The following is a 26,383-nucleotide window of genomic DNA, read 5'->3' as shown; positions in this document are numbered from 1 at the left end:
TTATCAAGCTTGCCTTTCATCTTAAACATTTGTGGTTCACGTTCCAGGTACTTGTCTTATCATTTGCCCAATGAGGCCCCACACTACTCTTACACAGTTCTCATTAACACCTGTCAAAGTTTCTCTTACGCGGTCGCTTTTCTAATCGCCAACAACAGACAATGTGAGCTTGTTTGCCTTTCTTTGAAATAATTACATGAGTTCCCTCTCCATTTCATAATCCACCTCCAAGTGTGTTGTGTGAGCTACAAGGCACTTCTCTTGAGTAAACCTGAATACATTGCCTCTAAACATGGTTGGTGGGCCAAACACTGCTGGGAGTTCATCTCTGGCTAGGTTCTGTTATCTGCCGACATTCCATTAAAATCAGAGGCTGCTGTTTCATGATACTTTGATTTGCATCTCTGCACCACCACTGCCATGCACACACACACCACCACTGCCATGCACAATGCCAGTAAATCAAACTTAAATGCTGCGAGACCTATTGCATTGCAAATGCTTGTTTTCTATATCTTTGCTTTTGAAGCAATTGCAGCTCCTCGTCTTTATCTTACGATGTTTACAGATAAAGCACGCATGCGTCAAAGGTCTCGCATTTGAGAGACTTTGATCTATTTGCATTGTAAATGACAATGTTTTTTTATTTGTGTTCAGAAAATGTACCAGAGGTTTTTCCAACCATTCAATCAGACTCGGTGTAACCCGTTGCCTTGCAGTCTGCCTTGGAGTCCTGCTCGCCTGGTCTCTTGGCTGTGCTCTTTTCCCTTGGGGGTTTCAGGTCACGGCCTGCTTGGTGGGGTTTGATTGCTTGCTTGTGGAGGGAGGGAGATTGCGGGTCATTCCCTAATAAGAGTCCCTTTTGTTTTTTAAACGCTTATCTGGCACACCCTGGTGGCAGAGTAGTTTCTAAAGGGTTTCTGTCCACATTGAATGCCTTCTCTTCTAGGTTCCAACCAAGTTATTGTAGTTAAACTAGCAGTATGTGTATAAATTAACGTTTATTTATCTAAAAAAAATTCCAGGCTTACAAGGAACAAATAAAAAGGGAGAGCGTACTCACTGCTACAAGTATCCTAAACAACCCAACAGTCAAGTCCCGGTACGAACAGTATGCAACGGTAAGATTTTTAGGAGCCATATCTGAAGACATTGAACCTATTGCCTCAAGTTGAATAATTGCTTGGCCAGTTAAATCGGCAGTCCAACTTTTTCTATGAGAGCTCCCACAATGGTGAGTGACCATGCCTTCCAGAATTATTGTTCTGACTACTCAGATGTCTGTCACAATTAAAGTTTTACAACCTACTGAAAATGCCAAAGGTTCCCGGGACGTTAGTTTCATTTTTACCCACACAACCATAGAAAAGTCAGCACTTAAAATTTTAATAGGTTTTAAAAAAAAAAGCAATTGCCCATGAGGGGGTCCCTCCATGTGTCCTATACGTTCAGGATGCCTGTATCCTGACTCGTGTTTTCACACTGTCAAACCCCCAATCTTCCAGGGTATTGGTGAGCTGCCAGTAGATTCAGAGCTATCCGTTGGAGATGGCTGCTTTAAATATAAATGTAATCCAGCAAATTCTTTATTGGTATTTCTAGTAAGTATATTTCTGTTGCAGTCTTGTATTCAACCAGAAATATGGCCATTCTGCAGTTCTACTTAAAAGCGAATTTCACACCACACATGGGTAACCCTTCAGCCACAGGCATAAAAGCATCAACAGCTTACCTTCTCTTTCAATAAAACTTCTCAATCTACCTTCTCTTTAGGAATGCTGGAAATCTCACTGGATGGAAAGCAATTTCCTCCAGCTGAACGCTGCAAAAACTGAGGTTCTGCTCTTTGGAGATGCCCCCTCCTCTGGTCACCTTCCTGGTGGCCCCCAGAACTAGGCACACCCCCGACCCCGGCAACCACAGTCAAAAACCTCTGTGTTCACCTTCAACAGTCCCTAAACATGAAGAAACACGTTACTCACACAGTCTGATCCTGCTTCTACACCCATGGCTTACTAAGGAAAGCTTTTACTTATCTCCCCGACACAACAAGGAAAACCCTAACACAGGCCCTGATACAAAGCAAGCTGGACTATTGCAACGCCCTATTGATCGCAGCAAATGAGTCCTCCTTAAACCAATTGCAAATGATACCGAACACAGCCGCCTGCACGGTTCTGAATGCTCCCCCCAGATCAGCTTCCTCTCCCCTCCCTCATCAGCTACACTGGCTGCCCATACGACAGCGCGTGAAATTCTAGATCTGCTGTCTCACACACAAAGCTATCTGGGGCAATGGCCCTCCCGATGTAGTAGAGAAACTTCGCCGCTATTACCCGGCTCGGACTCTGCGCGCCAGCTCCCAATCGCTCCTCAAAAGCCCCAACATAAAAAAGGCTAGACCCGGAGGCAAGTCCTTCTCGCACCCTTCATCTGGAATCAACTACAGCTGGCCCTAAGACAGTGTCTGGACCATCTTAAATTCAGAAGACTCCTGAAAACTGCCCTGACAGAGTGAGGGAGTGAGAGTGGGAAAGGGAGGGAAAGGAGGGAAAAGGAGTGACAGAGTGAGGGAGTGACAGGGGGAAAGGGAGACAGTGAGAGGGAAAGGAAGGGAGGGAAAGGGAGTGAGTGAGGGAAAGGGAGACAGAGTGAGGGAGTGAGAGAGGGAAAGGGAGACAGAGTGAGGGAGTGAGAGGGAAAGGGGGGAGGGAGTGAGAGAGGGAAAGGGAGACAGGGGGAGGAAGACAGAGGGAGGGGAACAGAGTATGGGAGAGGTAGGGAGAGTGAGGGAGGGAGACAAAGAGAGAGCAAGAGATGTGTGTATCCCGGGTCTGGTGGCTCAGTGGACGAAGGTGTCCGCTGCAGGGACCAGTGATCAACCTCATGGTCAGTTGTTTTTTTTTTGTTGCTCTAGCCCTGCCACCTCCCCCACTGACCCCGCCCCCACTGGTGCGGCCCTCGGACACAAACCACAGTGTAAATTTGGCCCCTGAGAGAACGTTTGTGAGTACCCATGACCTATGCTGTGCTTCCAAGCGCTGAGATACCCCCCTGGGGGTGATTCAAGAGCTATACAAATTAAATAAAATCATTAATTAAATCAAACAGGTACACATGCTGCAAACTGATAAGTTAATTACCATCAACAATTAGCTTGCAGCCTGTAATGCTGTGGATGCACTTCCACCCTTCCTGCCTCCAGGGCTCACACTGCATATTGAATGTTCAGATCTGTTTACTCCTTCCTCAGCTTTGCAAATAGCACTTCTTCCGTACTGAGTTTCACCCAAAAAATTGTAGTTTCGCAGGAAATTAATTTCTTGGAAATGTGATGCCCACCCTCAATATTCCAGTCATCGCCCCCTCTGTACAAGGACTCCTCGGAGCTCATGGGCGTTCATAGACCTGGCATGGATTTTTCCATCCTATGGCCTGTCTGGACATACTCTAAAATTTAGAAGTCCTGCATATGTTCTCCCCGTTGTAAGATGCCTTTTCTAATAATACATTCTTTCTGCTTTTTTGTGATCTGAAATCTGAGTTCTTTACTTGCACTGTACACAAGACTTTTGCTGTTACTTTTGTAATAGTTAGTGTGCATTTGTTCTGCAAAATTTTGCTAAAGATGGTTTAAAACTTGTGTTTACTTTTAGGGTGAGAATCCCTTTGAAATCGTTGAACAAACAGGAGAATCGGTAGTTGAGGAAACAACTGATGCGAATGATGAAGACAATGAGCAAAACGAAAAGGAGGACATTGATGGTGAAAACGATGAAAATGAGGAGCAGATAATGTGGAGGCAGAAAGTGCAGATGCGGATGATGCTGCTGACCCAAATGATTACTCTGGGGACTTAACCACCACTGATGAAAACTAGTTGAGAAACTGCCCTGAAAGACCAAACACTTTAGCACACTGCATTGGTGGACTTAGAACAATTTTCCGCAAAGTTGAGCAGTTCGTTCACCCTGCATGCATTCCACTTCTGTTTTAATTGCCTATGGGCAAACCGGTTTTATGTTTTGTTTTTTTAGTATATTACGCACAGCAAATGCTTCAGGATTCTTCCAGTGTAAATTGATTTGTTCATGGTTACGTTTTGAGTAATTTTGAGCAGTTGGAGTTCTAAACATTCCAATGTGAATTTTTCCAGTTTTTAGCGCCCAATGTAGTGTTGTATATAATTCAAGCTGTTGTAGCAAAGAAACCCTGATTATGTCCTGCAGTAATAAAGGCTTACAACAAGATTATACACTTATTTTGCACCTCTCCTATGTGGTACTGTCTACCTCAAAGAACGGGTACACTCAAGGTGGTGTTTTATGCCCGGAGGTAGCGCCCCAGGGGGGAGCACTCGCCAGTCTAATGCTGATCAAAGGCTCTTTGCTGAGGTGTGAGATTGGAGAGGGTGCCGAGGGTATTCTGGGTGACGAGGTGTCACTGTAAGGCCTGGTAGCCTCTAGATAATCAGCAGAGGTGAGGATGGCAAGAAACATCCGCTCTGCCTATGGGGGCCTTGTGACACCAGCTGGGTGATTCACCCACCAAGGTGTTCCTTTCTTGCTTTAAAGCGTTCGATTTGTCTTGTGTTTTTTCTGCACTTTTATTTAGCGCGAACTCTATCGGAAGGTATTGCAGCGCTTTAAATGAACACTAGTTACATCACACAAGGTCACTTTTTAAACAAGAAAAACAAGCATTTTCGGAAATTATGTAGAATATTCCATTTGTGGAGTGCTGCAGTCGGGGCCGGAGCTGAATTTTAATCAGGGGGGGACTGCAGTGATGGACTGCAGTGTGTCTGCTGTTATACCAATGGCATAAATCACGCCAAGCCAGACTCTGCACCCACAGGCACCAGCTCCCGACTGTCAGGGTGGTCGGGAAGCAGCAGGAAAGGTCAGAGGTGCCAGGGAGAGGGGGCTGGACACACAGGAACGGAGGAACCAAGGAAGCAAGAAAGAGCGGGGAAGACGAGGGAGGAAAGGAGAGGAGGAAGAAAATAATATGATAAGGAAGAAGGAAGAGGGGCGAAGACAGGGATAAACGGAGGAGGGGGTTATGAGGGAGGAGAACAGAAGTGGATTGACAGAATAAACACTACGGAAGTAAAGCGCGAAAACGAAGGAAGCAGTAGAGGCGGGCATGCAGGGTGGAAGGAGTAGAGGGGAAAGATCAACAGGATAGAAAGAAGAGAATGGAAGGAATAAAGACTGGAAGCTGCACATTGGGGACAGAAGAAATAATGAGCAGAAGTAGAGACGGAGAAAGGCAGACGGACAGAGAAAGAGACTGAAGAGGATGGGGCAATGTTGGAAAGAACGAGGAATGAGGTAAGAAAGAGAAAACCGGAGCGAGAACAAGGAAGGTGGAATGAAGAAGAGGAAATCAAATAAGGAAGGCAGTAATAAAGAAGATATGAGAATACAGGTGATGAAGTTGTAGAAAATATGGAGGAAGGGGAAGAAAGGAGAAAGTACACCAAAGCATGTAAGAAAATAAAAGATGCATCGAAGATGAAGAATGGGAGACAGGGAGATTGACAGAGGAATACATGAAGGAGGAGACTGAGAAAAGGAGATAGAAATGGGAGGAAAGTGAACAAGTCAGTGTAAAGTGGTAGGTGGAATGAAGCATGGGCCGCAAAGAACACCAAAAATAAAGCGAGAAAAACTAGCTCTGGCATTGCGCGGAGTGGGGCGGGGGAGTGGCTTCCTTTCAAGTCTGATGCCGAGGCATGGTGTGGGATGTGGCTGGCGATGTGCACGCGCCTGGCTCACATGAACTGAATTGAATCCGCAGTTTGGGGAGACTTTTCGGAAGCCTTACTATAATCTCGCCGAACAATGCTTACGCATTGGTTTAGCGAGACCTAACAATTAATGTGTTCGTCTGTAACACAACTGGTGCTCATGTAAAGCGCTCTGATGCCTTCAGGTCTAGTTCGCGCCTCCCCACCCACAAATGTATAAACTTCACACAGGATGACTTCCTTCAGGATGTCCTGCACTGCTGCAAGCTCCTCAGTCCAGGGCGGCACCTCTGAAACTCAATTCTTGCAAGAAGAATTGACAACCACCTCAAATTGTGAAAGCCTTCAAACCTGGCTGTTTATAGTTCCTTGAAGCTGTGAAGCACAGGGGATACGGGTTTGCAGTCACAGAGGTGTAGTTTGGTCAGTAAGATTGGGGGTGTGAGCTTCAGATTTCCCAACAATTGCGCTGGCATTTAATGTTATAATACATTATACAACAAGCAGGGTGCATGAGAGGGGCTAAAGTGGCAGTGGAAAGGGAGACAAATGAGGATGGGTAGCGGTACTAAGTGAGAGAAAACACAATATTTTGTAAAATAACCAACATTTATGAAGACTTTTAAAACAGAGAGGGAGACAGTGTATTTTTTGTCTGCATGTATGCAAACATTCCTGGTGAAATCCGACCGACACCTCACCATACCCGACTTAAAGCATCTGTACCCAACTATTTACCAGAAAAAGCATTTATTAGGGGGCTGTAGCACCACAAACACCCCTCCTCCTGAAGGTACGTCCCTGTGCAGTTGCATGCACGACCCTATCTGTACTCACATCTTTCTCCAGAATTTCAGATTTAAGGGCAGGTACATATTTGCCGCACAATGATTTTACAATGTCTCTGATTCTCACACAAATCACGCTCAGTACTTCCCGTAAAAGCCAAATTACATCCCACATTCTTTCAGCCATGCAAACCAAAAGAGCCTCCCTAGACCGTGTTGGCAATCAGAGGGCATCTTACATCATCGCTAGTGGTATAAAGTGCTACATTAATTCTGCAATACAGAACAAATCAAGTCAAGTAGCCAATAACCGAGGTAGAGGGATAGGGGCAGAGAAAGAACAAGAACACGAGAGAAGGCAGAGAGACAGCCAGATAAGCAAAGACAGAGAAACTGAAAAGTGGAGTAGAGCAAGAGAGATAAGCGTTAGGGAGAGGCAGAGAGAAACTAAGTGAGGGGGTGAGTGCAAGGGAGGCCTGGACAATAGGATTCCTGCCTGGAGAGGTGGGAGCACCACCCCAGACTGGACTTTCTGTATTGGGACAAGGAGGGTTGACAAGAAACAGACACTGCCTGGAGCACACTAGGTGCTCCATGCATAGCCCCAGCTCTGGCGCCAAAACTGGACAAAGGAAAGGGGGTGTAACCACCGCCCTTCCTGGTCCCACCCATATCAATCAATCAATCAGGAGTTTGTTAAAGCGCGACTACTCACCCGTAAGGGTCTCAAGGCGCTGGGGGTGCAGGTTCCATTCCATCAAGGAGGGGGTCTGTCGAAGAGCCAGGTTTTGAGGTTTCTTGCGAAGATGGGGAGCGATGTTGTCTGTCTGAGGTGGAGCGGAAGGGCGTTCCATGCTTTGGCCGCGAGGAAGGAGAAGGAGCGGCCTCCCGATCTGGTCTTTCTGGTGCGGGGGACCACGGCGTAGGAAAGCTGGGCTGATCGTAGGGTCCTTTGGGGTGCGTGGAATTTGAGTCTGCTGTTCAGGTATGCTAGTCCGGTGCCGTGGAGGGCCTTGTGTGCGTGGGTGAGCATCTTAAAGGTGATTCTCGCCTCGACGGGGAGCCAGTGGAGTGTGCGCAGGTGCTGGGAGATGTGGCAGTGTTTTGGCAGGTTGAGGACCAGTCTTGCGGCGGCGTTCTGGATGTTCTGTAGCTTGCGGATGAAGTTTTTGTTTATTCCGGCGTAGAGTGCGTTGCCGTAGTCGAGTCTGCTGGTGACCAGGGCGTGAGTGACTGTCTTTCGGTGTTCGAGGGGGATCCATTTGAAGGTCTTACGGAGGGTGTGGAAGCAGGAAGATGAGACAAAGTTGATCTGGCGGTCCATTTTGAGCTCGGAGTCCAGGATGATTCCCAGGTTGCGTGCGTGGTCTGTGGGGGTTGGCGGGTTTCCGAGGGCGGTGGGCCACCAGGTGTCGCTCCAGGCGTCGGGGTTTGGGCCCATGATGAGTACTTCTGTTTTGTTGGTGTTTAGTTGAAGGCAGCTGTTTTTCATGCATTTGGCGACGGCTTCCATGCCTTCTCGAAAGTTGCGTCTGGCGGTGTTGGGCTCGTTGGATAGGGAGAGGATGAGCTGGGTGTAGTCTGCATATGACACGATGTTGAGTCCGTAGGTTCTGACGATGGGGGCAAGTGGAGCCATGTAGACGTTGAAGAGCGTCGGGCTGAGGGAGGAGCCCTGGGGGACTCCGCAGGTGATCGGTGTGGGGTCCGAGAGGAAAGGGGGAAGTCTGACCCGCTGTGTCCTGCCGGAGAGGAAGGAGCAGATCCAGTCGAGGGCCTTGTCCTGGATTCCTGCAACGGAGAGTCTGCGTATTAGGGTGCAGTGGGAGACTGTGTTGAACGCCGCTGATAGGTCGAGGAGGATGAGGGCTACTGTTTCTCCTTTGTCCAGTAAGGTGCGGATGTCGTCTGTTGCGGCGAGGAGGGCGGTTTCCGTACTGTGGTTTTTTCTGAAGCCGGATTGGGAGGAGTGGAGGATGTTGTGTTCTTCAATGAATGTGGCAAGTTGGCTGTTGATGGCTTTCTCGATGACTTTCGCTGGGAACGGGAGCAGGGAGATGGGTCTGTAGTTTTTGAGGTCGGTGGGGTCCGCTGAGGGTTTCTTTAGGAGGGGGTTGACCTCTGCGTGTTTCCAGTCGTCGGGGAACGAGGCGGTCGCCAGGAGCGGTTGATGGTTTGGCGGAGCATGGGTGCGATGGTGTTGGCGGCTCTGTTGAAGATGTGGTGGGGGCAGGGGTCCGTGGGGGCCCCTGAGTGGATTGACTTCATTGTCTTCAGTGTGTCCTAGTTAGCAAACCAGCCCCTTTAGTTGTATAGAGGTAGGAGCTGACCCAGGAGACTTTAGATTACTCCTGGAATCGACTCGAGACGAAACTCTGGACCCTTCGACATTCCAATCCAATCCAATCCAAAAATTCTTTATTTCGGCCGTTTAGGCCATAAAAGATACATATAAAACATTATTACAGAAAATACATATTATATTAAAACATTGTGTTAAAAAATACTTTGGAAAAGTAGATAAAAACAAAAATCAATCCCAGTATGGATATTAAAAAATACATTGGCAATACAATTTATGGAGAAGTTCCATCCTTTGGTAGTCAGGATTTTAATAATTTCCTCCTGATGTGCCACATTGCCATTAGAAATTTTGCAACTGCAAATACTATATGAGGGGAAGTATTTTTTTTCAATATTCTGTGTAAGATCACAAAGCTCCTTACGCCCAAATTCCTACATAGAAGCACTAGCCAGTGTTTCCTAGGTCTATTGTAGGCTGGCCAAAAGAACAGAACATGAATTTTCTCCTCATCATACTTGCTGCAGCCGGGGCATATTTTGTCTTCCCCCCTAGCCCATTTACATGTAAAAGATCTAATGGGCAGGGTACCAAACCTCCATTGGATGAATAATTTTCTTGCCAGTATCGGGAAGATGATATCCATAAAACTTTCAAAGTAGTAAGAATTTTTTGGATTCCAGGAATCGTTCAGTTAAAATCCCATTATGAGGTGCGAGCACGAGGGAATCAAGACTTCTCTCCTTATATATCTGCACAAGTCTCTTCCGGGAAACTTTTTGGCAGCCTATCTCAGGGGCCTCCCAGAGCTCGTGTAGACTCAACCGGTACAGTTCTTTCTTCACAAAAGCCAACCACGGAATTTTGTCACATTGGTTCAGATTCATTACGTGGGTAAGATCTTGCCTATAGTGTACAAGCTCAGTGGTGGTCCAGAGCCTGTGCCAGAATCTAAGTGGCTTTGATTCCAGATCCTCACCTATGGGTGGGAGACCCACGTCTAATCTTAGGGGAAGCAGAGGCGTGCCACGGGGAAGGGCCAGGAGGCGTCTCAGAAAGTTGTTTTCTACACTCGCCAATGATGACCCTGCTTTGTGCCCCCATAGCTCGCTACCATATGATGCAGCCGCTTTAGCTTGTGTTTTGTACATTTCAACTGCCGGGGCAATAGGTTTATAGGTGGAAGTGTTCGTAACCTTCAGAATTGCCCCAGATAGTTGAGACAGCCTTATCCGAGATCTTGCTATTTGTGGTTCCCAGGATAAGTTCTCGTGAAGAGTTACCCCCAGGTACTGGAATGTTTTTACCCTCTCCAGAGTTACAGAGCTCAGTGAAGGGTTAGGTCTTGTCTTGGGTGAGGGGTTAAATATCATGAATTTGGCCTTCCCTGTATTGATCTGTAGACCATATTGTCTACAGAAAAGACCAAATCCATCCAAGATCCGCTAAATCCCCATCGGGGATTTGGAGAGCAGGAGGGTGTCGTCGGCAAACATAATGGCCGGCACCCTCCTGCCTGCCAGAACTGGAGCATCATTATCCCTTACATTACCAAGATGGGATATAACATTATTAACATAAAGGCAAAACAGGGTTGGCGCCAAAACGCAACCCTGCCTTACCCCCCTAAGGACTGGGAACCTTTTTGACAATGCTCCACCCCTCCCACACCTGACCTGAGCAAAGTTACCATCATGGAGCCGGATTATGACCTGTAGAAGGTGTATAGGGACCCCCATCTTACTTAAAACCTCCCAGAGTTTCTTGCGGGGGACCAAGTCAAATGCTGACCTCTGGTCCACGAACACGATGTACAGCCTCCCCCCCTCGATCCTCACAGTTTTCCAATAGAGGAGTACGAGGCGGAAGATCTGGTCCATGGTGGACGTGTTTTTCCTGAAGCCAGCCTGGAGTGGGCTTAGAATGTCATTGTCCTCCATCCAGTCCAAGAGATGGTCCAGTATAAGGCGGGAAAATTTTTTTTGAGGCACATCTATAAGGCTGATCGGCCTCGGCCTGTAGTTGGCTGGGAGAAGAGGACAGCCCTTCTTGAAGATGGGTACTATCTCCGCCCCCAGCCAAGTACAGGGGATCTCCATGCCGCTCGCAATAGAATTGAAAAGAATAAGGAGATACGGGGCCCAGATCTCAGGATGGGACCTAAAGAGGTCACCAGGCAATCTATCCAGCCCCGGTGCTTTACCCAGTGCCAGTCTCTCTATTGCGCTGACCACCTCCCCAAGGCTAAATTCCAATCCGTCGCCAGATTGGGATAGGACGGCAGCAGCCACAACCTTCGAAGATATCTTCGTAGAGCTTACCAAAGTGGTCTTCCCACACAGAGGCTGCAATGTTGGGCTCCACTGCAGTTTTTGGTTCGCCGGTACCAATGTTTACCAAAGACCAGAATCTCCTAGAATCCCTCGTCTCTAGGGCGAGAGAGAGATCCTGCCATCTGTCCCAGTCCCACTCTGACCTTGCCTGCGCCATTATGTTCTTATATTCCCGCCTAAGCTCAGCGACCTTGCCCCTGTCTGTTCCTGCTTTTATTGCTGTTATTAACTCAGACTTGGCCTTTTTACAGTCTGAGTTATACCAGGTAGAGGTTCGAGTCTTTTGCTTGCGCTGCACTACTTCCGGGAAAAGAACCTCACCCAGAACGCCCACTAACTCTTCGTGGATTAAAGCTAATTTATTATTAAAGTTTTGAAGTCTGGGTTGGTTAATTAAATTATCCAAGTACTCTAACTTGGGGAGTGCTAGCTCATACAATTTCCTAATGCTTTCTTGCAAATTTACCAGTTTCTCCCATTTTACCCTACGCCTGTTGGAGGTGAGAACCAGGTTACTTAGGTCCTCCCTGGTCTCAGCGGGCTGCGGTCCAACTGCAGCTACAGGATACACCATGTCTAATAAAAGTGAATTCTGGTCACTGTCCGTTCGTGCAACTACTTTTAAATCTTTAACCTTGGACCACAGGCTAATATCTACGAAAATGTAGTCCAGCCGCGATTCCTGATCCTTCCTGTTAAAAGTACATATTGAAGGGGTGTCTGAGATTGTTCGCCCATTGCAAGCCCTTAGAGCAAAATTAAGTGTCAAAGACATAATTTGCACTGCAAGAGGAGACCAAGATTTGGGATGTGGAGATTGACACACTGGAACACCGCAAAAGTCATCTTCTGCTGTGAGTGCGCCTTCCCTCAACCCTTACAGTGGTTCGAAGTGACTATTGAAGTCTCCACCCATCAGTATCTTACAGTCTTTGGGTAGTTGGCCCAGAAAGGACGAGAGATCATCAAGTGTAGGTGACTCCTTGGTGGGACCAACTGGACGAAAGTACACATTTATGATTGCTAACTTAGGGGCATTGGGCCATTCGAGCAAGACACAGGGTTGGGAGGACGTAACTACATTCTCCACAGTGCATCCAATGTGGCTGGCTACCCACACCGCCAAGCCGCCCGAGGGTCTCCCCTTGCCACTCCAACTGGCCTTGATTTCAAAGGTAGCATATCCCATTCTGTACAGGGGTTCCCTAGCCCAAGTCTCTTGAAAGAGACAAACATCACTATTAGCTACTAGGACATCCCAGTCATCAGTATGTATTTTGTTGGCAATGCCCGCAACGTTCCAGGACAGAACCTTCAAAATTACGGGTAGAGTTTTAGATTTGGAGGCCAATGACCTAATTTTAGCGTGATGAGTGACCACTTGCGCAACAGAGGAGCCTTGTGATTGTGTTAGTTCCTGATTATGTGAGGTAGAAGATATTGAAATCGGATCAGGCTGATCTGTGGGTATCAGAGCGTGGGCATGAGTACTACCAGGTAAAATGTTATCTTGTGCCCACGCACTGTAGAGGGTTGGATTATCTACACGGGGCATTTCATGTTCCCGAATGGTTCTGACAGCACTACTTCCCACAGTCCCTTGCCCTTCAGTCCCTTGCCCTTCGACATTCACCTGAGCTGAAGACTGAAGAATCTCCCTTGTGGCCAAGGAGTGACCACCCTGGGCAACCAGGCACCATCCAGCGTTTAGTTGCTTCGACAGTGAAATGGATCCCAAACAAAAAAAATAAGCTCCTGAGTGGCGCCGCACGCGCCACTGCGAGCATATGTCTTCAATTAGGGCGGCCGTGTCTGGCTGCCATAATTGAAGACACATGGGCTTTGGTGCGCATAACAAACACCAATAGGCCATAGGCGGAGTTAAGCGACCGCCTATGGCCTATTGCGTGTTTTGTTATATAACAGCACGCATGCAAAGCCCAATCATAATGGACCTTGAAATGCACATGCACGACCTATGTGGAATTTCAAGGTCCATTTTTGAAACCCTAGTAAAAGTGCTTTTCGCTCGCTTCGCTTGCAAGCCCTAAAAAGGTGAAAAAGATATCGTACCTGATGAGAAAACACTGGGGTAACACTCTTTTGTCCAAAACTGAAAAGATAGTGCAGAAATTATATGTTAGAATGATTAAGGAGCTGCAAAGAGGGTATACAAACACCATCACCCTAGTCAACACACACTGTCAACCAAGATTAGGCCTGTATAAGCTCCCTTTTGAGTTAGGGGGTACAGGAAACAACAGTGAGCAGAAATACTACGCCAGCCAAACCCTAGACAACACACACTGGCAAAGTAGATTAGGCCTGTATAAGCTCCCTTTTGAGTTAGGGGGTACACAAAACCACAGGGAGCAGAAAAACTACCTGCTCCCCATCAACGCCAGCCGAACCCTAGCCAACTCACAACAAACAACCTAAACAGGCATGTATAAACTCCCTTTTGACTTAGGGGGTACAGAAAACCACGGGGAGCATAAATACTACCTGCTCCCCATCCACGCCAGCCAAACCGTACACAACGCACACTGGCAAAGTAGATTAGGCCTATCATCACTGGATAGTATGTATGAAAAGGCCATTATCAATAAGGGAAAGTAGAGAAAAACCCTTCCCCTGAGGAATATTCTGATTTGGGAGGGAGTGAACGGAATACCTAACGAGAAATATTGGCTCAAGCCTATCCATTCACCCTCTGTTGGAAAATAATAGTCTAAAACCCGGTCCATTGGAAAAACCGAGTGAAAAATCAATATGCACACATTTGGTATAAGAGCGCCCGCCATGTGGGGAAAATTAACCCCACAGCAGAGTCCCGTGTCATATATCCACCAGCTAACCTGGCCCTCCCACGTTGAATGAATCGCAAGGGACTGAAGAACCTGGAGTTATATGGGAGCGCCAGCAACGCAGTTAAGCGCCTGGCAATTTTCAGTTGTTATCGGAAACCCTGAACCCATAAAAGGTGATTGCTTACTTGACGGCGGACATGCCTGAAACCTTGGTAATCAGGACACAACCCTTGGCCATGGGTGTTGAAGTCGGCATGGAGGTCTTCATACATCAGAAATGCTAGGATCTGTTTCTGCTGACAGTGAAGGTGTAATAATAATTCACATTGGCAAAGCGCAAACGATCACCCGTAAGGGTCTCGAGCTGTAGGGGTCGTCAGGAAGATTAAGCAAGCTATTGCCAGAGTCACATGGTGCCAGGCTAATCTGGCGCCGAGGATCGAACCGTGATCCCCAGATTCCAGCGTCAGTCGCCTAAACGCCACACCCCTTTCCAATATAAGGCCTTAGAAGGGTGTCTAAGGGAAAAGGAGTCAACCCCTCCTTTAGTAGGAGGAACAGGAACCTCCTAAGTTGGCGGTAGCTCCGTTTACAATACATTGGAAAGAGCCAAAGAGGCTAATGGGAACAAAGGTAATAATACCAGCACACCAAAGCGCCTGAAGGAACCCTTGCACGGAGAGCTCCAGAGTGAGCTTCAAGGGGAAGTATGTGAAGGATTGCACCCTCAGACAATGCCAGAGAACGAGATAATGGATGAACCCCCTGAGGCATAGGGGAACGGAAGTGCAGCTGGAACCGGCCCTGATATTGTGTATTCCCGAAAAGGGACCGGAAGCAGAAACCCTGAAGCATAAGGGGTTATAGGCGAAAATGGCGATAAGAAGGTGCAAACGTAAAGGACCGTTATTATGACGTATCCCCGGGGGTCTAGGGGAAGGCTAAACTTGCCCCAAAAACTCCAGATACCTTGCCACGAAGTTAATGGTGAACGACCCCCCATGTGGCATGGATAAATCATCCATTTCCCAGAAAAGGGATTTACATCTCTTGGAGGAGAAGAGGTGAAAAACGTACCCAAAACCGTATCGTGGACCCTGCAACCCGCGGAGTCCCCAGAGAGACTGAACTATCTAGTACGACAGTGCTGGATAAATCCATTGTATTTAAGATCTAGAATCAGGCGGGAGTGGATGTCAATGGTAGGAAGAAGACCGACCTTGGCGGTAGGAGAAATGAAATAGGAAAAAAGAAAAAGGATAAGAAACAAGACAAAACAACAACGCCCAAAGGATATGCGTAAATAATAATGATGGGCGGTCATAGGGCTTACCACACCGGGTTGAGGACTGTATACCTGGGGCCCTGGTGACCGACACTGGGATGGAAAAATCCCGATTGGCACCGAGTGCATTCTGGGGCGAATGCTCCTTTAATGTACGTTTCATCCTCCTTGTAACTCACCCAGCCTTGTAAGGGTGTCCGAATGTAATATTGTAGTGCCAAGCACCAATCACGCCCGTGTAAGGGTGTCAGAATGTAATATTGTAGTGCAAGGCACCAATCACGGAGGAGTAAGAGGGGGAGCCAACCCTTTGCACACCAGAAGTGAAATTAATAATATAACCGGCTCCTCAGCAGAGCTGTAGTCGAAATCATTGCAGCCCACAAGGGCGTAAGAGCCATGTCTAGTTATAAGGAGCGTGTGCGCACTCCGAGGGCCCTCCTGTTGTTACAGCCGGTAAGGCGTAAGTCAAAAAATTGCTCCGTCTGAACTTGAAGCATTAGGAGCCTAGGAGCAATTTGGGAACACGAGCGAAGGGCGTAATCCAAACTGGTATAAGTGGAACCTGATTGGGTTAAGCCCCCCGGCTCGTAATCGTCTCTAATCCGCACTCAGCCACTTGGGAAGGCCTGTCGCGGATAAGCGAGAAACTGCGCCATGATAGGAAGTAGTCCCCGATGTACTCATGGAAGTACATTGTGAAGGTACTAGTTTGGGACAATATATAGTACCTATCTGCACTGAATACGTAACCCTTGGCATTAGTAAGATACCTTACCATCACCCGACAGTGGTGTAGTAGTAACGCTGGAACCCCAGAGCGGGGCCAAGCTCTCCCAGCCCCGTCTGGATTTAGCGTCCAGTTGGGCCAACGTATGTAGAGTCAATCTATAAAATGAGAGCACGCCATCTCCACACCAACGTGAGCGTCTTAAGGCTGCGTGACTGGAAGTGTTAACCATTTCGTGTTATGACACAAAGACATCGTCTAGGCAGTTGAGGCATGAAGCTTATAATGCAAATTGCACAGGCATTGCAACTAGAAGCGCACATTGGTAAAACCCCACCGGTCAAGGAACATTTCAAGTATCCCGCCCGTGGGCGAAAACAATTCCTGTCGGGAACACTTAGTAAGCGTGAGAAACCAAGGGACAGTAAATAACACAGAAAAGCTGCAAGGTCCCTTCTATTACAGGTGGAAATACATATGAACACATATAACAGAGATCCGTCAGGCCTTTATTGTAAAAGGGGTGTAAAACGGGTATAAAAACTAAGTCTAATAAGGCCACCCGCGTTGAGGATAGACCGCCGTATTTTGATCTTAATTTGATTTTGATTTTGACTTAAGACTGACTGCTCCTCCAAAGACACCTCCAAATCTAATTCACACCCTCGCTATCTTCTGAAGGAAGACCTCCCATTATCGAAAAGTCTATTGTCCTGGACTATGGAAGTTCCTTCCGAGTGTGTTCTGGTAGTTTGAATGTTTACCATTTTTTCCAGTGTTATCCTTGTACCGGTGTATGGTACCCTTTTGTAACTTGCACATGTCACTTTTCTCTTGTAACACACTGTTTGCTACCTCTCACATTTTGTTTGCTTTAGATACTTGCACAAGTGCCACCATTGCCTACGTAACGTTTGTTCTTGTGCTGGAGTGTCTGCCATTTATTGCAGTATTATACCTCTACTTGTACTTTGTATGCTTTTGTAACCTGCACACATATCACTTTTTTCTCCTGTAATGTACCGATTGCTACCTCATGTATTTTGGTTGCTCACTATTGTCACTTTTGATCATGTAACTTAACGTTTGCTTTTGTAATTTGTTAATTTGCAATTGTTTCCTCTTGTATCATTACTGGTCCTAAAGTTAAGCGCTCTGACACCTTCGGGTAAAGTCCGCGCTATATAAAATCGCATAAATAAATAAATACATAAATAAAATAAAAATAAAAGCCGAAATTGCAACTATTGCGAAACCGGGATTGAACCCGGGTCCTCCAGCTCTGCAGTCAAAGGCTCTCCCAACTAAGCTATTGAAGCTTGCTTGAATCAAGGCGACGCACGCCTGCCCTTGTCTGGCTCCGCCATGAAGCCTCGTGCACCGAGCCATCCACAGACTCTGCAGCGGGAGAAGGCGCAACACCAGTACGCCGCTTCCCCGGAGCACTCCACCATGCAAGCAGGCCATGGGGGGAGTTAAACCTGGTCGAAGGGGCCGCACTGTCAATGTAGGCAACGCTCTGCGGAGTACACCGCGCTGGGGCCGCTCCGCCCTAAATTACCATAAAAACCAATAGCGCCCGCCAGCGCTGTACACTAAAGCACCCGAACAGCTCCTCCCCCGTGACGTAGGGGGTACAAAGCGCCATGGGGGAGCGACGCCGAATAGCTTGGTTCTGAGAATCATTGTATCCCCGTGACGTAGGGGGTGCAGCCACTCACGGGGATACAATGATTCTCAGAACACCGGTCATACAAGGTGTGTCACATTACAACTGTTACTCTAAGGTGATACTGTTTCTCGTTGCTCAAATGCATGTAATTTATGAATATTGGTATGTTGCCCTCGCTCCCTAATTTTGCTCACAAGAAATTGTTATTCATAGTCATTGAAATGTCACTCATAATTACACTGAAATTATGGAAATGTCACACATATTATACCCTAGTGAGCTTTGAACATTTTACCCTAGAGGACATCTGTAGCTTGCTGGTGGCCACCAAATCGGGCTCTCCTCTGGACATTTGCCCTCCCAAAATAATGTTGCTGCTACCTAACCACCTTGCCCTGCTATCTTAGAGGTATTTAACGGCTCGGTGGAAACGAGCACCATCCCTGCTGAGTGCAAGTCTGCATATTTTCGACCCATTTAAAAAAAGCAAATCTGGACCAAAAGTCTTTGGCCAACTATCGCCCCATATCCTTGCTTCCTCTTTTGGACAAATTGCTTGAAGGTTTAATCAACAAACAACTAGTTGCCTACCTAGAAAGCAATCAAATCCTGGAACCCTCACAATCTAGCTTACAACCTGGCCATAGCACAGAAATGGCGCTCCTAGCAGTGACTGATTCTCTGCGACTCGCGCTTGATGCCGGAAGCCCAGTCATACTTGTGCTATTGGATCTCTCAGCTGCTTTCGATACTGTCTTTCACATTAGGCTGCTGGAGAGGCTACAATAGATTGGTATTAAAGACCCTGCATTTAAATGGCTCCTCAGTTTATTGAAAGACAGACATCAAACCGTCATCATGGGCCCATATTCCTCTCGTAAGATGCAACAAGACAAGGGTGTCCCACAGGGCTCCTGTTTGAGCCCTCCTTTGTTTGATATCTATATGGCCCCCCTTGCAAAGACCGTAGAACCTCATGACTTTGAAATAATCTCATACGCGGATGACACCCATTTGGAGTTTACATTGGAGTCTGACCAGGCTGCCACTAAAATGCTCTTTGCCCTGGGTATGTTAGCCATCTCTGACTGGATGAATGAGAATTGTCGCCAATTTAATGTAGACAAGACAGAGATTATGCTGCTGGGAAAAGCCTCGACTATCTGGACTAATGAATGGTGGCCCCACCAATTGGGCTCAACATCTATGACCAGGAAATCCTTTAGGAATCTAGGTATGAAAATCGACCAAACTCTAACATTGAAAAAACACGTCTTGACCACCTCCATAATATACTATCAGAACATGCGTCTGCTGCGTAGAATATTTCCCTACCTCCCTACATAAGCCAGAAGAACCCTAATACAAGCCTTAGTAACAAGTAGGCTAGACTATGGCAACACTGTCTTGGCTGCAGCAAATGAGACGCTGGTAGCCAAATTACAGGTAGTCCAAAATACTGCAGCCAGGCTTGTTCTTAATTGCCCTCCCGGCACCTCTTCTGCCCCGTTGCTCAGGGAGGGGTTACAGCCCCCTCCTGGGGAATTTCCCGGGGCTAGTGTCATCTGCGACGGCAGATGCGGTAAGTTGTGTGGGGTGGGGAGAGGTCAACGATACCTTCTAGATACCACACACAAGTGTTCGAACGACCTTTAAATGGCGTCGAGTCTTAAGTGCCCCCGTCAAGTCAAGGGAAATTGTTAGTAGTTGCACTTGTGGTAAGCCCCTGTGCCATCGCCCCTCCTAAGTGGGAGGGGTAAGTCTGGTTAGGGATCTTGACACCGGTTATGACCTTGCCGTTGGCCCTTAAACGTTAGGATGTACAATTTCAGTGTTCTTAGAGAATGTTTTGTAGGATGCTAGTTCGGCTAGGAGAACCTCTGTATTAGAGATTATGTTAAGGTTAGCCAAACATCGTAATGTGATAATGAAATTGTACATAACATGAAAACGTTTAATGTTTAATTTTTTGTTTTAATAAATACGGCCGGGATGGTCACTCCATCCCACATCCAAAAAACTTTAAGAACAGTTTCCGGTTTCCCTTCCTTTTGGGGATTGTGTTGAGAGGGGGTGGCGGGTATCTCAGCCATAATATCTGCAACATAAAATTAAACCGCACACACCAAGCCGAAGCCTAAGATTGTGTGATAAAGCCTTATTGTGTGTTCCCCGCATTCGTCAGACTCGTTGAGGGGGAAAAGCCTTGCCCCCCCCACTACTGGAACAAGCTACCACTGCAGGTTCACACTTGTACTAACTATTGCAAATTCAGGAAACTACTTAAAGCCCATCTATTTTAATTTCCTCCCTTCTCGACTGTACTTATTATCCGTTACTGCTCCGAGATGCCCCTGGGTGAGTTGTGCGCTTTATTAAATGGATATAACATAACATAGCAATCTGAAAGATTGACAGCTATGACTAGCAGGGCCGTGTATAGGCATGACAGGCACTGCAGTTAATATGAATACTTTTAAAAATGCACACAATCTGCTCCAAGCTGCGCTCTATTAACAAAAGGCATGCAGCAATTCCAGAAGCAGGACGTGTGCTTTCCCAATCACTGATATATTAGTGATTGTGAAAGCACACGTCGTGCTTTTAGGCATGCTGCAAGCCTTTTCTTAATAGAGCGCAGCAGATTTCATGCCTTTTTGAACGTTTTAATGTTAATTGCAGAGCCTGACATGCTAATATACGGGGCTGCATTTAACATGAAAACTTTCAAAAAGGCGCGCAATCTGAAGCGCTCTATTACGTAAAGGTATGCAGCAAGAGAGTTTAGGCTACTTAAAGGTAACATTTTGAATTTGAGCAGGTTTGATTGAAAGAAATGCCGCCTGACGCCACGGTTTTAACTTGGATCTTTAAGGCGTGGGTGTTTAACCTGCTCAGTTTCTCTTGTGATGGGAAGGTGCGGTGTATCAGATTAGTGGTAGGAAAGCAGGCTATTGACTTGTGTAGTGCAAATAGGATGATGATCTCTACACTGACAATGGGTAAGAATTCATGGATTTTTTCAAGAGAATCATATTCATTTGCTGTTGAACTGCTTAAGATGAGAGATCTTGGACCAGATGTAGGTAACCAAATACCGGTCGGTAACGGCCGAAAATCAGTATTTTCGGCCGTTACCGACCGGTATTTGGCATTTGAGATGTAGGGGACAGAAAATCGTCTGATTCGGTAAATATACCGAATCAGTAAATTTACCGAATCTGTAATCTTTCCGAATCTGTAAATTTACTGAATTGGTAAATTTACCGAATCGCAACGGTTTGCGATTCGGTAAAATTACCGAATCGGTATATTTACCGAATCAGTGAATATACCGAAACGGTAAAATACCGAATCGGTAAATAAGAAGAGGGAAAAAAGAAAATCGAGATGTAGGTAAGCTCTGAAATACCGAATTTGGCTGAAATTCGGTATTTAAGAGTCGGTATTTACCATGGATTCAAATCAGGTGGTAACCAGGTGCAGACTATAAAAAAGGACCTAAAATGCAATACTGTTTGCACAATGGCGGCATTCTATGTCATTGCGAGACAGCTACGGCTACAGAGGAAGGAGAGAGGGAATGGCAGAGACAGGAGCATGTCTACAGGCAGAGGATCACCTTGTTCATGCTGACAGAGGCAGAGATACTCCAGAGGTACAGGTTGGAGGCAGACACCATCTTGGACCTCATCAGGGACCTCCAACCACTGTTGGAGCACACTACCCCAAGGGCACATGCCATTCCACCCCACGTGCAGGTGCTGTGCAGCCTACACCTGCTTGCGTCAGGGAGCTACCAGAGTGTTGTTGCTGTGGTAGGTGGTGTGACCCAGAGCAGCCTGTCCCGCTTTTTCAAAAAAATTCCTTGTTACAGAGGATGGACCATTATATATCTTTCCCTGCAACCCATGGCGAACTGCTCCAAACTAAAATTGACTTTTACCAGATGGCGCATTTCCCCAATATAATTGGCTGCATTGATGGCACTCACATTCCCATTTGTCCCCCTGCTGCCACCTAATATATATATAGGAATCGTAAGTCCACCCACACCATCAATGTGCAGGTGATCTGCAATGCCAAGTGCGTCATCACTGACCTGGTGGCCAAATTTCCTGGGAGTACCCATGACTCCTACATATTTCAAGACAGCGGCATTTATGCACGGCTGACAGCAGGGGAATTTGGCAAAGGATACCTCCTAGGTAAGACACATTGTGCGACCACATTAATACCAATTGCAGTAAGAAGTACATGTATGCATGTGAGTAATGTATTCCCATTTCCTTGTAGGGGACAGTGCATATGCCCTACGCTCCTTCATCCTCACCCCCTACCTCAACCCCTCAACACCCAGCCAAAGGAGATATAACAGGGCCCACAAGAGTGCAAGAAATGTTGTTGAGCGTACCTTTGGCATGTGGAAGAGCAGGTTCAGGTGCCTGCACAAGAGTGGAGGTGCCCGGCAGTATACCCTCCTGACCTGCTGCAAAATCCTTGCTGCCTGTGCTATGTTGCACAATCTTGCTGTGAAGAAGGGCACAGAGGTGGAGTTGTCAGACTTTGAGGATCATGACGACGAGAATGCTGTGCCTGAAACACAACCTGCTGGAGTGTCAACACCAAGTGATGGCAGATACAGACGTGAGGAGATTACACGCAACTATTTCTGAGTGAGTAATGAGACACAGACAGGTTGTGTATGGGAACAACGTATTTTAATGTTGCATCAACGTTCAAGCACTGCAGTGCAACAAAAAAAACATCATACACGTGGGGACTGTTTGTCCCGGGTTACTTTCCCATGACCAGGAAAGTTACTTGCGGCCGCGCTTCCCAGAGCCACTAGGGTGTTGGTCGCTTAGTTCGGTGTGCCCTGCAGCCTCAGCTTGGCGCCTGCTACTCCTCCGTGGCTCACCAACAGTGCTTGCCATGCTGCTCCGGCTACTAGTGTCCTCAGCCTCTGCCACATCCAGGGCAGGATTCTGTGCAGTTTGTGAAATCAACAGTGCCTCTAGTGCACTCGTAATTCTGGCCATGACCCTAGTGACCTCTGCTGTATTTTTTGTCAAGGCCTCCTGCATATTTATGCCCCTCCTGCATAGCAGAGATGTGGCAGTGGCCAATCGATTGATGGCCGTATTGTGGACACAGGCATCCCTGCACCTTGTGTGAGACTGACTTTCAAGTTTTGAGCATAGCTGGTTAATAGAGTTGCTCATCTACTGCATCCCTGCTGCAATGTCAGAATTTGTTTTGGCTATCTCTTTGTTTGAGTCCACAATGTCTCTCATGCCCTTACCCATGTCTCCTATTTGCATATTCAGGGCTAGGAGTTGTCGTTGGCAGGCTTGGATGGATTTGCCCTGCATCCGTTGTATGCGCACCATGCTCCCCTCCAGCCCACGGAACACAGTACCCTCTCCACGCCCGCCTGCACTGCTGGGTCTGCGTTGTCCTCTGCGACCATTGACTGTCTCACTTGTGGACTGCAGTGCTGCTGACCTGACTCCTACGGTGACTTGATCCTCACCCTCGCCCTCTGCTGCCCCGATTAATGGTAGTGGGGCCACGACACGCCTCCTGGCTGGTGGGCTTGCAGGAGTGGACTGATGATGTGATGTTGAAGTTTCAGTAGAAAATACCAAGGGAGGGTATTGTGAAAGCTGTGGGGAGTGCAGAAACTCTGGGGTCTGTACAGTCTCATCTTCATGGTAGATGGCAGTCGTATCTCCTTCCTCCTGCGAGGCTTGCACTTGGCTTGGACCTGCATCCTCACTCTCCTCCCTCGCTGGTGCAGTCTCTTCTGTCTCACTGGGTCGACTGCCTGATTTGGCCCCTTGGTATGAATGAGCATATATCAACTGAGTGATACTGTGTCACAATCACTACAATAAATGCTTTACACATTTCACTGTCTTTTATCTGCATTCAGTTCACTGACATCCTGATGTCTAAGCTGTTGCACATGGTATTACATTTGCTGACTACATTTCCCATCATGCATTGTTCCTGTATAGTGATAGCAGTACTGGAGTGGGGTTTGCTTGTACATAACAGGGTATTGGGAAGCAGGTTGGTATGGGGTGTTATGCAGCGCATGCGTCTTACCTTTTTTTGCAGCAGCTCTGGCTGAGCTGTCCACATCTCCCAGTCCGCGGACGCTGTCTGCCTCAATGGTTGAGGCCACAAAATCCTCCAGGTCAGTCAGGGGGGGCACTGTGTTCCTGCCTCCACCAGTTAGGCCTGCCTGCTTGTGGATATCTGACATTTTTTTCTTGGTGAGGCTCCTGAGGTCATAGAACCTTTTTTTCAGATCCTCTGTATTCCTGTGGGTGACTCCCACTGCATTCACTTTTTCTGCAATTTCGAGACAGATTTTTCTTTTTGCAGACTCTGGAACAGTGAGGGAGTGTCTGCCAAAAGTTTGTTGTGCACCCTCACAACCTCCTCCACAAGTACCTGCAGCTCTGTGCTGCTGAACTTTATTTTCCTCTTTCTTTCTGCCTTCTGGCTTTCACTGCTGCTTGCCATATTTGAGTTGAAAAGGTTTCAAAAACTCTCCCTGCTGCTCTGTGCCTCTGCTCAGCTCTGACTGCCTCTCCAGAACCTTCTAATTAGTTTCAGCTGCCTGGGTAGCCACTTCCTGGTAGGGAGGGGGGGGGGGGTGGTAGCACCTGATTGGCTGTTTTATTATGTTTCACTTTTGCTTGCTTTCCGTTTCGGATTTTACCAAATCGGTATTTACCGAATCAGTATTTTCAATTCATTCCTATGGGCCTTTTGGCCCATAGGAATGAATGAGAAATACCGATTCGGTAAATACCGATTCGGTAAATACCGATTCTGTATTTTCCGAAAGTCAGATTCCGATTTTTACCGATTCGGTAAAAAATACCGATTTTTTATCTACATATCATTTACCGATTCATGAATACCGAATCGGTAAAATTCGGTATTTAAGAATCAGTAAATTGGATTTACCTACATCTGGCCCCTTGTGCGAAGTAAGGAAATGATCATTAGATGAGAGTTGATGAGTGGCACCTCGTGATCCATTTTTTCTTAGATTGGTACATTTTGATTATGGTTTTTCTGTTTGTTTTGTGTTTTTTGGTAGGCTTGGTGTGAGAATCACATTTGGGTTGCTATGACATAACTTGAAATACCATCTAGGAAATATGTACTCTAAATGAGAAGCTATTCATACAATGTAGGTAAGGAATGTCAGAAATAATAATGGGGTCGTTGATTGAAATAGTATTAAATATTTAAAAAGGGTTTAGAAGTCTCCCTTTCTTCTTGTAGTGCTAGTGAATTTGGTGGTGACATGAAATTCTGACCACTGGCATTAATTCAGTTGCGTAGCAACGGGTTAGGGGCAGTCCGCCCCTGGTGCACGAGTTTAGGGAGTGGCAGCACTTTTACCCTCGTTGTCGTCGTTGCAGGGACCGCCACGGGGACAGAATATCTAGCTACGCCACCGCAATCATTATGAGATTCTTGTTTGATCTGGCCCATTGTAAGATAAAAAGGGTTGAATGAACAGGTGAGCAATGTAGAGTATCTTAGTGAAACTTAGAGTGACAAACCAGTAATGTATTACTTTTTGAATTATTAGATCAGGGGTCTCTAATGGCTTTTTTTGTAACAAGAGCTACTTACATTGACTGAAAATCCTTCTGAGCTAATACTAATATTAGTAGTGTAATAGTGACCATGTCAGTCAAGATTACAGTAGTGGCCATCTGATGCGATGCAAGATTACCAGCAGTGATCACCTCACTCAGTGCATTAGGCAGGGTTGCCAGCAGTAATATAATCTTTTTCAATTTGGAATGAGTAATACATGACTGCCATAGCTACAATGGCCAAGCACCAAGGTAATATTAATAATATTGCATGATTTATCGCACAAATATCAGCTTCGAATATATTTTGAAAATCAATTTTTCTCGAAAGATCACCTTATGAGTTCTGAAAATACACACATTTTCCTTTCAAATAAGCACTTTTCAATTTTGGGACACATATACTAATTCAACAGAGCGAAATCTTCTAATTTAATAGGCTGGGCTGTGCACAGGAGAGCTACTTCAGATGGCTGTAGGCTACCAGTAGCTTGAAGGAGAAGCCTGGATTAGATTTTTTTTATTTTTACTGTTAATATAGCTTCAATGTGAAGGGGTGTTATGAGTACAATGGAATATATTTGCAATCACTCTGTTTTAGTTAATCCTTAGACATATTATGTCTAAAATGACTGAGGACTCATATATGCACTGTTCTGATTTCCTCCCAAGTTGTTCAATTCGGCATTTAGAGAGATATAATTGTGAAGTGATCCTGTAATTTGAAATGTACTGATTATGTGGACACAATGATTGTAGAAGAAGAGTTGGGATATCTCATGGCTTTAAGAGATATTATGCTATTGTACTTGTAATATAAATGTTTATTATCTTCAAAAGTGTTCATCTAATTTTTTTTCTTCTTACTTTTTTCCTTTTCCTTTTTGTTTGCCTTTATCCTTCTGCTAAAAAGGTTGTATTGTGTGTTAGATCCACGAAGAAACGGCCAAAGACTGCAAAATATGTGTTGCTTCGACTCAATCTCTAAATGGTTGTGGCCAACCTCTACATGGTCCTAAACTGTATTTGGCTATTTTAACTGGATATGAGATTGCTTAAATGAGTCCTGTGGTA

General features: G+C 46.4%; 1 long non-coding RNA gene across 1 annotated transcript; it reads left to right on the top strand.

The window, feature by feature from the left end:
• Positions 1–1,024: 1,024 nt before the first annotated feature.
• LOC147690059 (uncharacterized) lies at positions 1,025–3,906 on the top strand. The gene is made up of 2 exons (XR_015299774.1): positions 1,025–1,121; positions 3,657–3,906. It is a non-coding gene; the product is annotated as an uncharacterized LOC147690059 (long non-coding RNA).
• Positions 3,907–26,383: the final 22,477 nt, after the last annotated feature.

The sequence above is a fragment of the Lissotriton vulgaris genome, chromosome 9 (genome assembly GCF_964263255.1).
Source record: "Lissotriton vulgaris chromosome 9, aLisVul1.2, whole genome shotgun sequence".
NCBI lineage: Eukaryota > Metazoa > Chordata > Amphibia > Caudata > Salamandridae > Lissotriton > Lissotriton vulgaris.
This window is presented reverse-complemented; position numbering and strand designations above follow the sequence as displayed.